The sequence below is a fragment of the Prionailurus bengalensis genome, chromosome X (genome assembly GCF_016509475.1).
Source record: "Prionailurus bengalensis isolate Pbe53 chromosome X, Fcat_Pben_1.1_paternal_pri, whole genome shotgun sequence".
Classification (NCBI taxonomy): domain Eukaryota; kingdom Metazoa; phylum Chordata; class Mammalia; order Carnivora; family Felidae; genus Prionailurus; species Prionailurus bengalensis.
This window is the reverse complement of record NC_057361.1, coordinates 9,644,042-9,659,661: the sequence shown is the minus strand read 5'-3', so window position 1 is coordinate 9,659,661 and position 15,620 is coordinate 9,644,042.

Below are 15,620 nucleotides of genomic sequence, written 5' to 3'. Positions count from 1 at the left end.
AAAATCATATGACTTCACTCATATGAGGACTTTAAGAAACAAAACAGATGAACATAAGGGAAGGGAAACAATATAAAAACAGGGAGGGGGACAAAACAGAAGAGACTCATAAATATGGAGAACAAACTGAGGGTTGCTGGAGGGGGGAGGGGGGATGGGCTTAATGGGTCAGGAGCATTAAGGATAGCTACTCCTGAAATCATTGTTTCACTATGTGCTAAATAATTTGGATGTAAATTTTAAAAAATAAAAAATAAAGTTAAAAAAAAGAAAAAATATATACATATATGTTTTTTCCATCTATTACCTATTTATGACCTTTGATTTTTTTTCTATTAAATTATTGCATTTTAAATATATAAGCCTTCTTTGTATGTAAGGGCCAATTATCTCTTACCCATCATATAAGCTATGAATACATAATCTTAGTCTGTCATTTAAAAAATTAGTTATAGGGGCGCCTGGGTGGCGCAGTCGGTTAGGCGTCCAACTTCAGCCAGGTCACGATCTCGCGGTCCGGGAGTTCGAGCCCCGCATCAGGCTCTGATGGCTCAGAGCCTGGAGCCTGTTTCCGATTCTGTGTCTCCCTCTCTCTCTGCCCCTCCCCCATTCATGCTCTGTCTCTCTCTGTCCCAAAAATAAATAAACGTTGAAAAAAAAAAAAAAAAAAAAAAAATTTAAAAAAAAAAAAAAAATAAATAAATAAAAAATTAGTTATAAAAAAAAGATAAGACAAATGTTGATGAAGTTGTAGAGAAACTAGAACCTTCACACAATGCTGGCGGGAATTTAAAATGGCGCCTCTGCTTTGGAAAACCATCTGGCAGTTCCTCAAACAGTTAATCATAGAATTACCATGTGACCCAGCAACTTGACTCCTAGGGGTAGAGCCCAGAATCGAAAACAGGTACTCAAGTAAATAGTCTGCATGAACGTTCATAGAGTACAATTCACAATAGTCAAAAGAAACAAACAACACCGATGTCCAAGAACCGATGAGTGGCCAAACAAAATGTGACCTGCCCACACAATAGAACATCACTCAGCCATGAGGTTCTACTACAATGCTATGACATGGGTGAACCTTAAAAACAGTACGCTGAGTGAAAGAGGCCAGTTACCACGAAGGACCACATGTTGCGTGATTCCGTTTTCGGAACAGGCGATACACTAAAAGCCATTGAATTTTACACTTTAAATGGGTGAACTGAACAGTACATAAGTGCTATCACAGTAAGAGCTGCTACATAAAAAAGATAAGGACATTTTTCTTCGTGATTCCAACACTGTGATCATATCTTCCATATTAACATGTCAGACATTGTCTAACAAATTAATATGTCTAAGACATATTGAGATCGATCACTGCTTTAAGGCGGCGACAGCCTGATTTCTCCATAATAAGGCTTTCTACTCTGCAAAATGCCAGTTTTCTAGTTCTATCATCCCTTACTGTCTACAAACATTAGCTGGAGCTCCTCAGCAAAGAAAAGCGAAAAAAGCGAAAAATAAATAAATAATTAAAAAACACAAAAGAGCTTTCCTTCACCCTCTGGGGCTGCTTTGTTATCCCAAAATACAGTTTGTACTGGAGAAGCAAGATAAAAGTTTCATTTTCTTCCCTTTATCAATTTGCAACCATTCGTGGAATGATAATTGCCTAAAATGTACCAAATACCTAAAAATCAGTGAGTCTATGATGGTAGTCAATTAAATGAAACCCAGAACAAAACAAACAAAAGTAAATTGCCCTTGAATCCAGTGGTCATTAAGGAGTAAGCTTTCTGTTTTTTATTTTTATTTTTATTTTTGAGAGGGTGGAGAGAGGGGCAGAAAGAGAGAGAGAGAGAGAGAGAGAGAGAATCTTAAGCAGGCTCTACCCTCAGCGCGGAGCTAGACGCGGGGCTCGATCTCACGATTGACAGAGGTGAAATCAAGAGTTGGATGCTTACCTGACTGAGCCACCCAGGCGGCCCAAGAGTAAGTTTTCTTTAGAGGCAAGGTGAAGGTGGAATTAGCTGATTTCTTGAGTAATTGCATGGCATTTGATGCCTTCCAGAGGAATGCCCTTTCCATGTAGGTCGGATCCGTCACTTCTGGAAATTCGATCAAAGATAAAGACTCTGGTGCCCTCAGTGAGCTTAAGAGAGCTAGATCCAGCATACATTATTCAAGCAGCCAGGGTGGAGCTGGGAGTGTGAGGGAGTTTTACAACAGTGGAGCTAGAAGTTTCTTAAATGGGACACGGCATTTGCAATGTTGTGAGAAGGTGGGCTAATGTTCTGATGATAGGAGTAACACAAAGTAAGTTAAGTTAAACTGAGCTTCGTATCGGCATGTAAGTGGGAGCAGTTGAAGAAGGCTTCCCATTTTAGATCACTCAGTGCACAAAAAGAGTACTTCTTCTCCATGACCATGTTTTCCGCTCCTAAGCAATCTCAGTAACACCATTTTGATAAGGATTGTCCCACCCACCCAACATTTTTTGGAATGTTGTCGGAATGCCTTCCAAGCACGATCCTGGGCTTTCTTGTCCTCTTTGTCCTTTTTATAAGCTCTCCTTACGGTCATCTAGGTCCATGACCGAATCCTGATGATGACTTAACGTGTTTATATCCCCAGCTCCGACCCCTCTCTCCAGGGCTAGACTTGAACATCCAACTCCACGGCACGGGTTGGCAAACTAATCCTGTTCATGGCCTGTTTTGTAAATAAAGTTTTGCACATTCACCCACTTACCCGTTGTCTACGGCTGCTCTGTGCCCCCAGGACAGAGTTGAGGAGTTGGCCAGAAATCACGTGGCTCTAAAGTGTAAATATTTACTACTTGGTTCTTTACAGAAGACGCTGGGCCTCTCCAATGAGAAGCATTTTTTCCCTCCAGTGCCACTGAGATATAATTGGCCTAGAACTTCTGTATGTTTAAGGCGCACAAAGTGTCAATTTGATACACTTACGTATTGCAAAATGATTACTGCCGTAGCAATAGCTAACGCCTCTATCACGTCACGTAATTACCATTCTGTTTTGTGGTAACAACAATTAAGATCCACTCTCTTAGCCACTTTCAAGTATATAAGACAGTGTTATTAACTAGAATCACCATGCTGTACATTTGATTCCCAGGGCTCATTCATCTTATAATTGGAAGTCTGTACCCTTTGAGCAACATGTCTCCATTTCCCCCCACAGTCCCTGGTAACCACCACTCTACTCTGTGTCGTTCTGAGTTCGGCTCACTTATTTAGTTAGTTAGTTAGTTAGTAAGCTCTTTGCCCAATGTGGGGTTTGAACTCACAACCCCGACATCAAGGGTCTCATGCTTTTCCAACTGAGCCGGCCGTGCACCTCTTTCGCCTTTTTAGATTCCACATATAAGTGAGATCATACAGGGGCGCCTGGGTGGCTCGGTCGGTTGAGCACCCAACTCTTGATTTCGGCTCAGGTTATGATCCTAGGGTCATAGGATCAAGCCCCACATCGGGCTCTGAGCCAAGGGTGGAACCTGCTTGGGATTCGTTCTCTCTCTTCCTCTGGCCCTCTACCCTGCTCACACGTGCTTTCTCTCTCTCTCTCTCTCTAAAATAAATAATAATAGTAATAATAAGTGAGATCGCACAGTATTTGCCTTTCTCAGTGGCTTATTCCACTTCACATAATGCCCTCAAGATCCATCCATGTTGTGTGTGTGTGTGTGTGTGTGTGTGTGTGCTTTCCATTTAGCTGTTGACTCAATGGTTCTCCTCCCAACAACCCATTCTTCCCTCAGTACACAGCACCACTAACTATCCAGTTGAGTCAAAAATATGTAAATCATCCTTGATCCTGACCTTCCCACTGCTTTTTATGTGCTGAGGCTGTTGGTTCTGTTTGCAAAGTCTCCATCCAAGCCTGTTCTCTTCTCTCCACCTCCATGGTCACCAGCCACCCTGGGCTTGGACCTCCTCTACAACATTTTCAGTATCTTAGCCTCCTCCTGTCCCTTTCCATACAGCAGTCAGAAGGAGTTTTTTTTTTTTAATCAAAGCTAATTGTATAATGTCACCCTCCTGCTTAAAACCCGCCTATGGCTTCCCACGGTACTTGGAACTGGCCCGTGTCTAATCTGTCAGCTTCATATGCCCTTCCCTCCCTGACTGTCAGCCTCTCTAGTCTCCTGCCTAAAACACAAACAAACCTTCCGGCCACAGGACCTTTGCATATGCGCCTTCCTCTCTCAGAGAGCTCTTTCCACTGGCTCCTCCATCACAGGCTTGGCTCCTTTGATCTCTTGGTGCCAGCTTATAAATGTCATTTCTTTAATCTCCCCTCAAACCGCAAGTCTCCTTCCTCCCCCCACCCCAACTCCGGTGTCTCTTTTTCTCATCGCCGCCTACGGTAACAGCCGTCATAGCGTTTATCTTAATCTGTAGCTATCATTTGTTGCTTTTATGTGCATGTTGACTCCGTGTGCCCCTAGACTGTAAGCAGCACAGAGTCAGAGATTGAGGACAAAGCTGTGACCAAGATGGACCCAAAGTCCAGCATAGGAGTTGGCCAGATAGCAGCTGTGTGTCCACAGACCTTCAGTTACAGACACTGTCACGTAACTGTCATTTTATTCAATGTATCATGATATATTAATCTTTGGGGTGTTTTGTTTTGTTTTGTTTTTTGCCTCCAACCACTTAAAATGTAAGAAACATTCTTAGCTCCAAGGCTGTGCAGAGGCATTTGGTCATAAGTGGTTTGCAAGCCCCTCATCTAGCACATTCCTTGGCAGATTCTCACAACTTTTTCCTTCTTTTCTTTTTTTGGAAATAAAGAAGATGTGCCGGGCAGAGCTTAAACATGAGAAATGTTCTCCAACCAATACTCCTTAACTGTGCATTCTGAGAGGGCACAGCACCTGGTTAAATAAAAATGCGGTTCTCTTGCAGTTGACCCGTTCAATATAGACAGAAACCAAAAGCCCCTTCAGAGTTTGGCATCTTCCTAAGGAACCACTTCCCTCTACGCTGTGCAGACACGGCCACTCTCATAAACACTCCAGTAATAAAATAGGAAGTAATATCAAGCGACCCCTAGAAACTTCTTAGAGAGATCGTAGACGACAAATAACAAAACACATCCATCTGATCATTGTATCATAAGGGACACACCCCCCCCCCAAAATCTTTCCAGTTCTACCATTGGCTTTCTGTCCCCCTGGATCCTGAACTGCCCCAACCTTTTCTTCTCTTTCTCCAGAACACTAAGATCCTTTTCCTTGGAGGAGTGGGTGGTGACCATGAGAACAGCACCCCCATCAGCAGTATACGTGTTCTTGCTGGTGCTGGTTTCATTCTTTTTTAAATTGTTTTAAAGTTTATTTACTTATTTTGAGAGAGTGTGTGTATGTGCGCGGGGGAGGGGCAGAGCGAGAGGTAGGGAGAGAATCCCAAGAAGGCTCCGCGCTATCAGTGAAGAGCCCGACGTGGGGCTTGAACTCACCAACCTGAGCTGAAACCAAGTCGGACCCTCAGCCGACTGACCCCCCAGGTACCCTGTCATCAGGGCTGTGAAGGTAACACAATTTCTCTTTCTTGTCCCGTCCTAAAGCTCTTTTGTTCCTTGGGCTCAGAGGTGCCCGTTAAAAAGACACAAAGTGTTTATGCCACCTAATTAATTTAGCAAACGTAGTGGGGAAATGTTGAAATCCACGGTTCTTCATGTTTGTCAAAAAACATTATTTGAGGGGCCCCTGGGTGGCTTAGTCGTTTGAGCGTCCGACCCTCGGTTTCAGCTCCGGTGGTGATCTCACGGTTTCGTGAGTTCGAGCCCCACGACGGGTTCTGTGCTGGCATTGCGGAGCCTGCTCGGGATTCTCTCTCTCCCTCTCTCTCTGCCCCTCCTCCGCTCACACTGTCTCTCTCAAAATAAATAAATAAACTTGAAAAATTATTTTCAAAACTAGTGTTTCTTTTTTACAAAGAAAACGAATAATTTTTGAAACCTTTTTCTTTTTCTCCAGCAAAGAACTCTAAAGGGGGAGAAAGAGTTCGGAATGTACTTTCTGAAGATTTATCATATGTAACAATTTGAATTACAAGGACAGCTTCTTAACAAAAATAAAACTGTTCATTTCTCTGAATGCCAACTCACGACAACTGTCTACATATCAGTTCTCCAAAACACGATGTGATTTTCTTGATCTTTTAAAAGAAGAATGATGTGACCTTCTTCAGCCTTGAAAAAAGCCTCAGCTCAAGTGTCTTTGGGGAAAAAGCCATGCTTAGTAAATTATTAACCCCCCTGGCACTCCTTCAAGGTTACACGATCTTAGGTAAGAGACAGACTGTAGCCGCGACCAGGAATTTTAGTGGAAACACACTCCTCTGGAGTATTTAGACCCTTACAAGGTGCTTGAATTCAGTCCATAACATACATTTAATAAACACTCCTATCGAGTGAAATACAAAGCATTAGGCATACATCATTTCAGTTTAATATAGAAAAAGGTTGCTCATTAATTCCTTCATTAATGGAAACCCCGGAGGGAACATGAGTCCCTACTACGTGCAACATTCTTTCACCTGGAGACATTTAGCTCTTTCCCCAAGCCCACTGGCTCTGGCCAAACAGCACAGATGAGAAAACTGAGGCTCAGAGAAGGTTAGCAAGGCATCCGAGGTTAGTGGTGGGCAACACTTTGAACTCCCTTCTCTGTCTTCTGTTTCTACGTTTGATTTTTAAATATTTTTTTAAGTCTATGTATTTGACAGAGAGAGACAGAGAGAGAGACAGAGAGAGAGAGAGAGAGAGAGCAAGCAGGGGAGGGGCAAAGAGAGAGGGAGAGAGAGAATCCCAAGCAGGCTCCAAGCTGTCAGTGCAGAGCCCGACACGGGGCTTGATCCCATGAACCGTGAGATCGTGACCTGAGCCGAAATCAAGAGCCAGACACCCACCCACCTGAGCCACCCAGGCGCCTCCTTTTTATATGTTGAAACACGGAAAATGATTGCTCAGTCTTCAATCTTGGATAGGGTGAGCTCGCCTTTGGGACCCAGTGGGACTCCAGACATCTGATAATAGCCACAGGTGAATAAATATATCTACAACTACAGTGGGAAGAACATTAATGTAAAAATCAATACATACATAAAATTATAAATGTGCTCCCTGTATACTCTGAATAAATGAAACTATACCAACCCCTAACTATTTACCCAGTCATCTAAGCGCTAGCATAATGCTCATTAGACATTCTAATAATTTCTAAATTATTCCTGATTTTTTTGTTTGTTTGTTTGACACAGCTCTGACCAGCTAAATGATGCTTCTAGAGGTCTGAGCGGTGATTTCACACAAGGAACCACCTCAAACTCATCTAGTGCTGTTCCCCTTACATGGATGTTATTAGGGCCCCAATCCCAGATCTTGGATTCGTTGCAGCCCAGGGACCACCATGCTGGGTGCCCTGGATCTCAGGTGGCAGAGCCTGTGAATACCACAGCTTTCCACACGGCGTGGACCCGAACTGTGGCTCTGCAGACCACGGGGCCACCAATACCCCTTGCAGCAGCCTTCTGGGCACTCCCACCCCAATGCCATCACCAGGTACCCGATACCAGCACCGCCCCCACACCCCATTGCCCGCCTTCGAAACTGCCAGTAAGCTCTGTTATCTGGTGACTCCTTATCTAATCAGCAGAAAATACATGTTAACGGCAGCGACATTCTTCTAGGCACTGAATTCACTCTCAGCTTCTGATGATCCAACAGCAAACGGATGAAAACATTTTTTCAGCTGCTGTTCCCAGTTGGGATATTAATATGATGATTACCTTCCACTCACAAGTTTGTATTCGAAGACCACTTATTCACTATTTTCACTACGACTAGCAGTCACTATTTTGCCATCTGCCAACCAGTAGACACATATGTCAATGTCAGGTTGAAACTTACGAAATTGCTGATATGCAACCATTTCGACCGGACGGTTCTAACAACTCAAATGGCAGTACTGGGTGTGCCTGTGGGACACGTTCCCTGATTTAGGTAAATTTGCTTCTCTCTTGGCCACTGGTTCTCGAACAGGGGCAGTTCAGTCCCCCCGCCCCCTCCCGCGGGAGACACATGAAAATGTCTGGAGACGGTTCTGTTTGCTGCAACTTGCGGGCTATTACTGGCATCTGTTTGTTTCATCTTGACTAGGACCCACCTTACAGTTTTCATTAACTTGGCAAAGAAAATCATAAGCTAGGAAATGGGTAGACCACAAACGGATAGAGAAATCCTACCGTGATTATAAAACGATATCTGGAACCCCTGGCTGGCTCAGTCGGTGGAGCATGTGACTTTTGATCTCAGGGTCATGAGTTCAAATCCCACATTAGCTGCGGAGCCTACTTAAAAAAAACGGGGCACCTGGGGTGCCTGGGTGGCTCAGTCAGTTGAGCGTCTGACTTCAGCTCAGGTCATGATCTCGCAGCTTGTGAGTTCGAGCCCCGCGTCGGGCTCTGTGTTGACGGCTCAGAGCCTGGAGCCTGCTTCTGATTCGGTCTCCCTATCTCTCTGTTCCTCCCCTATTCACACTCTGTCTCTCTCTCTCTCTCAAAAATAAATAAACATTAAAAAAAAAAAAACAGGGCACCTGGGTGGCTCCATCAGTTAACCATCCGACTCTTGATTTCGGCTCAGGTCACGATCTCACAGTTGGTGAGTTTGACCCCTGCATCAGGCTCTGCGCTGACAGTGTGGAGCCTGCTTGGGATTCTCTCTCGCTGCCCCTCTTCTGCCTGTTCTCACTCTCTCTCTCTCAAAAATAAATCAGTAAACATTAAAAAAAAAAACAACGATGTTTAAGTAAAGAGAGAACAAATGAATGATGCCATTGTCTACTGTCCACACAGAATCCGGGTCTATAACAGCTGGCCTTCATGTTTTTTCAGACTTTTCACCAAAATCCTCCCCTAACAGACCCTCTGCCCCACCCACAATGGTTTACCTGCTTGTGTTAAGATATCTTGTTTTTTCTGGAATTTTTACCTTAGCCCATGCCTGAACTCGGCTGTGTTTTCACTCTTACTTCCTACTCACTTGCTACACTTACCACGGGTGATGTTCCCGGACACCGTGGTTGTTCAATAGGTGTATTACGAATGAACTACTCGAACATATTTCACACATGTTATTTTATGTACTTTCTTTCAAAATGAAGTCTGGGGGCACCTGGGTGGCTCAGCTCAGCATCTGGCTCTCGATTTTGGCTCAGGTCACGATCTCAGCATCAGCAGGCTGAGCGTGGGGCCTGCTTAAGAGTCTCTCCCTCTGCGCTCTCTGTCTCTTAAAAAATAAAAATCCAGAGATCTGAAGCTCTGGTCCTACTCTGGCATCGACCCACAATTGTTTACCCCCTAGTCAAGGCTAGTGCCTTTCTGGTCCGTTTGTCATTATGCCATGCCCTAGTCGCACATTTCCATCCCTGTCTTGGTTCCCGCAGGCGGCTGGGCTGATTCTCCTTGTCTACCTCTAAGCCTTAGGACCCATTTAAATTAAAGGACAAATAGCTACCCGGCTCCGATTATCCTGGACCCGCAGCTCGGGACGCGCGTGCATCTGGAGAATTTAATCATCCTCCCGGGGAGGCAGTGTGCTTTTACTGTTGAAGGAAAAACAACAGCAACAAAGAGTGTTTTGAATAGGTCTGTATAAATGTTGCCTTAATGTGGAGGCGATTGTTAAGTAGGTGATTCTGCACCGTCTGAACCGACCTTGGCAGCTGGGCTGAGGTGGGGGGGAATGGAGATCCACGCTGATGAGTAGACGTGCTCCGGATGACACAGGATCTGTTCCCACCCGCCTTGCACTTTTAGGGAGTTGAATGTAATCGCAATTTCGAAACAAATAATGCATCGCTAAGAACAAAAGTAACAGAATTGTCTCCATTTCGGTTTTTGCTTCAGATACCCTTGGTTGGCTATCTTTCTTTCCCTTCGGACTCAAGGCAGGTTAGCTCCACCCCCCAAGTAGCGGTTACTTCGGAAATATATTTTAATTTTTTAATTTAGGAAAGAAACCCCCAGGAAAGCATTTCATGATCTTGAGTTAAAGATCACTATATGCGAATCACACCTTTAACTGTCTTATTAAACTAGGGCTTTAGTCCAGTTACGTTACGAGATACCAGAATTCAGGAAAAAACACCGGGGAAACTCCTCAAGAGGGAAATAAGGTTTTCCTGGAAGTTCTTCTTTCCATAGCCTCCACGCCTTCTCACGAAGGAGAACAATTTTAATCGTTCCTTCTATTAGAATGATGAATAATAAAACAGCCGGTCACGTGGTGTTGTCCAGCTTCCTGCTGGAAACAAAACGATCAACCTCTATTTATCGTATTTGGTTATAATATATATTAAGTCCAGATTATGCTTTCTCCAAGCACTGGGCTGTGTTTGCATTTCTTATTCCCACGCGCGAAGAGAAAAGCCAGCAAGAGCATGTTTCTGTCCCCGTTTCCATGAGCAGGAAGCGGGGGGGTCTCTTGCTTCCCCAGTGTCTGGCTCATAACCAGGTCGAAATGCGAAAACTGAACCTACAAGATTCCAAAGACCCGGTGGTATGATTCCACAGAGACCCATGATGGGGGGGGGGGACCCCCAGACTTCGGATTCGACAAGACAGCTTTTTTTTTTTTTTTTTTTTAGAATTTTTTTTTTTCAACGTTTATTTATTTTTGGGACAGAGAGAGACAGAGCATGAACGGGGGAGGGGCAGAGAGAGAGGGAGACACAGAATCGGAAACAGGCTCCAGGCTCTGAGCCATCAGCCCAGAGCCCGACGCGGGGCTCGAACTCCCGGACCGCGAGATCGTGACCTGGCTGAAGTCGGACGCTCAACCGACTGCGCCACCCAGGCGCCCCGACAAGACAGCTTTTGACGTTTGCTGAACATCTGCTGGCTGGAGGAACCGAAAGGCCCACTGGCTAGAAGCTGTGATTCCCAGCTGAGAGAGGCTCACACTTACAGGTAAACCCATTTCAAAGGCCACTTGAGACACAAAACTGATAATATTTTTGAGAGAAGACTTTAAACTTGTATTCGAATATGGGGGGGGGGTGGGGAGGATCGGTATTTGCTCAGAAGAAGAAAGGCAAGATCGACACTGAAGGTTGACAAGGAGTCATGGTGCCTGTTCCGGGGAGTAAAGATCTGTTAGCTGAGGTTTTCATGTTTAGAGCACAAGGCACAAAGTTCTCTTGAATATGGATGAGCTGGAACGGGTCTTTTAAAAACATGTTCTCAGAGAAAGGAGTTTTTAGAAGGAGAAAAAGAAAAGAGACGTTCTTCCTCTACCTGGAGAAACGGCGTGAACCAGCCTGAAGGCATCCCGGGAGAAACGGTACTTGAAGTGACAGCCTTGAAGTGACGGCCCCTGGGTTGGGCTGTGGGGTCTTGCAAAAGTGAGCTGGTGGTGCGTCAGCTCTCGTGTAAGAAACACAAGTCAACACAGGCATCCCCGCCACCCCGCCCCGCTTCTTCCTTCTGTGACACCTGCCATCAGAGCAGCCCCACCATGTTGTACAAACAAAGGGGACTGTGATTCACATCGCTGTCCATGTGCCACGGGCCGCCTGGAGTTGTGCAGTGCACAACCCGTGTACCCATACATAGCAGCCCCGAGGGAGGGGAGTCTCTCTGGGTTTTGGAAAGTTCCTCTTTCTGTTTGCTTGTCTGCTGGATGGACAAGTACAAACCTAAAGAGCCAATGACTCGGACAAATATTTTGATGTGCCTAGCTTTAACCTAAAGAAGGGTTGCAAGGTAGGTGAATATACAACTGGGTTTTTTTTTTTAACTGACTAATTTACAATATAGAAAAGGAGTCAGTTATCTTAAGAAATCTTGTGGTGAATTTTTCATAAAAGAGAGGAAGCCTTTCACAAAGTAAATAATCGTACCTCATATAATTAGAAAAATTTGGATTTTCCTGCCTTTGTTTTGCTTTCAATAAAGTACATTTTTTTTTGTTTTTTTTTGTAAATGCAGGACATTGCTCTGGGATGTGGCCTGGGCTTTGGGATTTTTAAAAGGTCCCAGGTGATGGTAATGTGCAGACAGATGTCAAAGCCGCTGGGGTAGTCCAGTCCTCCCCCCGCCCCTCCACCCAGGGTCTCCAGACAAACCTCTCCGAGCAGAGATCTTTACTGGACTAGAACACAGACAAGAGCTTAGCCACCAATTCCGTCCACTTTCTTTCACATTCTTGTGTGTTTCATACACCATATCTTGAAACTTTTGGTTGAACTACGCTTCGCATCGAATAGTTTTGAACATCTACTGTGCATTAGGCAGTTAAAAAGCAGCTCACATTTCAAGGATCGGATCCTTGTTCCAAAGAGACGATGGGTTCTTCATGTAGCCACTAGATGGCAGGAACTTGTAAATCAAAGCGAACATCTCCCCGAAGCCGATGATGAATCAAAGCATTTTTACTACAAAAGCGAGTGAATGGCCCCTGGATGAGGACAGGACAGGCTCAGGCAGTATTTTAAGGCAAGTGCCATTTATCTGTGATGCCTGTAGGGATCCCGCCCCTCCCCGGCCAGTTTATGCAAGACGGAGGTGACAGCGAGTTTTCTGCTGCAGGATCCAGGACGCATATGCTCACGTGAGCAGTGGAGGCAGCCACATGCGCGTTACCTGGGGTCAGGGTTGTCTCCACGTCTGAACTATGGCAGGTGTGGAAGAGAAAAGTAGTTCGCTTCATCCCCGGCCATTCCCTGTCAGGGCTAGCGGGTGAATATGGCTTTTTCTGCTTTAGTGTTTTAGCCTCCGATCAGGTCGGGTCCTTGGACAGACTATGTCCTTTTCAAGTCTCGACGAAAAGCCCCACCTGCTAATTTTCAGCCCCCAAGTTGTCGAGTGAAACTCCCTTCTAAGGCAACGACTCAGTGTCTTTGACAGTTAAGGCGGGACAAAAGGCACCTGCAGAACACCCCCGTGACTCATTTCCACTTTCCGGTGGAGGAAGGAGGTAGGTGATACCAAGGCCATGCTGCTTTACCAGCGTTGGTGGCTAATGTCACCTTTAGCAACAAGAATGGGGAAGACCGGTGTTTGCAAGTCGGAGAAAACATATCGAGCGTGCTATTTGAAAATGTATACAAAATATTGTTTTAAAGTAAGCCCTTCCTGGGGCGCTGGGTGGCTCAGGAGGTTGAACGTCCGACTTCAGCTCAGGGCATCTTCTCCCAGTTCGTGGGTTCGAGCCCCGCATCAGGCTCTCTGCTGTCAGCACAGAGCCTGCGGGGATCCTCTGTCCTGCTCTCTGTCTGCCCCACCCCTGCTTGTGCATTCTCTCTCTCTCTCTCTCTCTCTCTCAAAAATAAATAAACATTTAAACAATGAAAGAATAAAGTAAGTCCGTCCTATGTTCCCTGGTTTTTCAGATAGGCGCAAATTTCCCGGTTGCCTTTACCTCAGGTGCGGGCATGTGGCCAAGTTCTAGCCACTGGAACTGGAGCAGAAGTGACATTGAGCATCACATACTCCCCCACGGCCCTCCTCACTTCCTACTGGTGGGAACCGTGGCAGCTGCCGTGGGGCTGGAAGCCACATGCTGAAGATGACCGTGTGGCCATCAGCGCGGCTCCTCCCCCCCCCCCCCCGTGACTGCACAGAGCACAGCCCCTCCCTCCCCTGTCCCCACCAACCTTTGCACGCTGCACCCCCTCCCGTCCCTCCACTCCTACCCCTTCAAAGTGTTCTGGGAATCAGAAACAAAGTGTTCTGGAAATCTGCACGAGCCGTTACATTCTGGACTCACTCGTTACAGCGGTTCGCCTATAACAGAGCATTGATTGTGCATCCTCCGTGATCTTGAAGTTTGGAATGGTCAGTTCTGCATGACTTTCAGGGCTCTGGGCTTGCGTCGTGGAACGCTGAATCACAGCGCCCCACGACCCCAGTCGCACACCAAGTTGCATTCCCGAAACCTTACTCTAGCGACTTATGACCCGCCTAGATGGAAAGCCACTGAAACACAGCGCTAGATGGTGGAGGGGGGCGGGGAGATAGCAGCAGCCTGGTGACGACAGAGCTGCGGGGGCGCGCCCCAAGGTCCCCCGCCATCCCTGGACCTGGGACCAGTGTCGGGGCGCGCACCCCAGTCTCCTCCCACGTAAAACAATGCAGCCGCGGGTGATCTCTTCCAGGGCTGAGATTTTAGGACTCTGTAGTCATTCAGTTTTTGGTCTTTGTGTTTTCTTTACTTTAGTTTTCAGTTTGATGAACACCGACTTTCTAAATTAATTATTCTTGTTCAATCATCGTCAGAAATATTGTATTGGTTTCAGGTATAGACATGCTGGCCAGAGGGTAGGGTCACCTGGGTGACTCTGTCAAGCCTCTGACTTCAGCTCAGGCCATGATCTCGCAGTCCGTGAGTTCGAGCCCCGCGCCGGGCTCTGTGCCGACAGCTCGGAGCCTGGAGCCTGCTTTGGATTCTATGTCTCCTTCTCTTTCTGCCCCTCCCATGCTCGTGCTCTGTCTCTAGCTCTCAATAATCATCGTTAAAAAAATTTTTTAAAAAGCTTTAAAATGTATGTCCCTGTGCTCATGATGGAGAAGAAATGAAGAAATGTTTAAGAAATATTCAAAATGGGGGTGCCTGGGTGGCTCAGTCGGTTAAGCGGTAGACTTTGGCTCGGGTCATGATCTCACGGTTCATGAGTTCGAGCCCCCACGTCGGGCTCTGTGCCGACAGCTTGGAGCCTGGAGCCTGCTTCGGATTCTGTCTCCTTCTCTCTCTGCCCCTCCCCTGCTTGGGCTCTGTCTCTCTCTCAAAAATACATAAAGATTAATTTTTTTTAAGAGCCAGATGGTGAATATTTTAGGCTCTGCAGGCCACGGGGACCCTCCCAACGACCAAAGTCTACCCTCATGGTGGAAAACCGACCAGAGACAATACGCAAACAAATGGGTGTGGCTGTGTGCCCGGAAAACTGCATTCCCAACAATAGGCAGCTGGCTCACCCGCCTTAGCAATGCTGACCAAGGGTTTAAAGGGCCAGATATTTTTCTGGCAGGGCCGGCTTTGGTGATTATCAGAGTTTCCTGTACCAGCGTTTCTTCTGCAGATACAACCACTTTCAACCTTTCCGTTTCTTCCCCCAATGAACCTCCGCATCTCTCCACAACATATACACAGAACGATTACTGCCCAGGAAGGGTGGGCTGCTTCGACAGACCCTCCAGGCAATTCGCGTGCAAGTATGAGACCCCCGCTCCAGAGGGTTTTCTCTGTTGCGTTATTTACAACGTATTGTAAAACCTTGTTTTAAGATCTGTTTGCTTTTCTCTTAAGCCCAGTCTTCCTGCTACTAGCCGCACCTTTATATCGCCAGTTCCAGAATTTTCCCGGACCCATCTTTCTTTCTTTCTTTGGGACCCGCTCCCTCAGTTGGAGCGGGGGGGCGGGGGGCGGTGGGAGCCTGTCTTCCAGTAACTTCCTGAGAAATAACGCACAGGAAAGAAGTTTTTGCGGTTCTGCCAGTCTGAAAATGTCTTCAGCATACATCATTCACACTTAACTCCAAACTTGGCTGGCTGCAGAACTGTTAATTGGCAATTGTTTTCTCCCAACATTTGAAAGGCTTC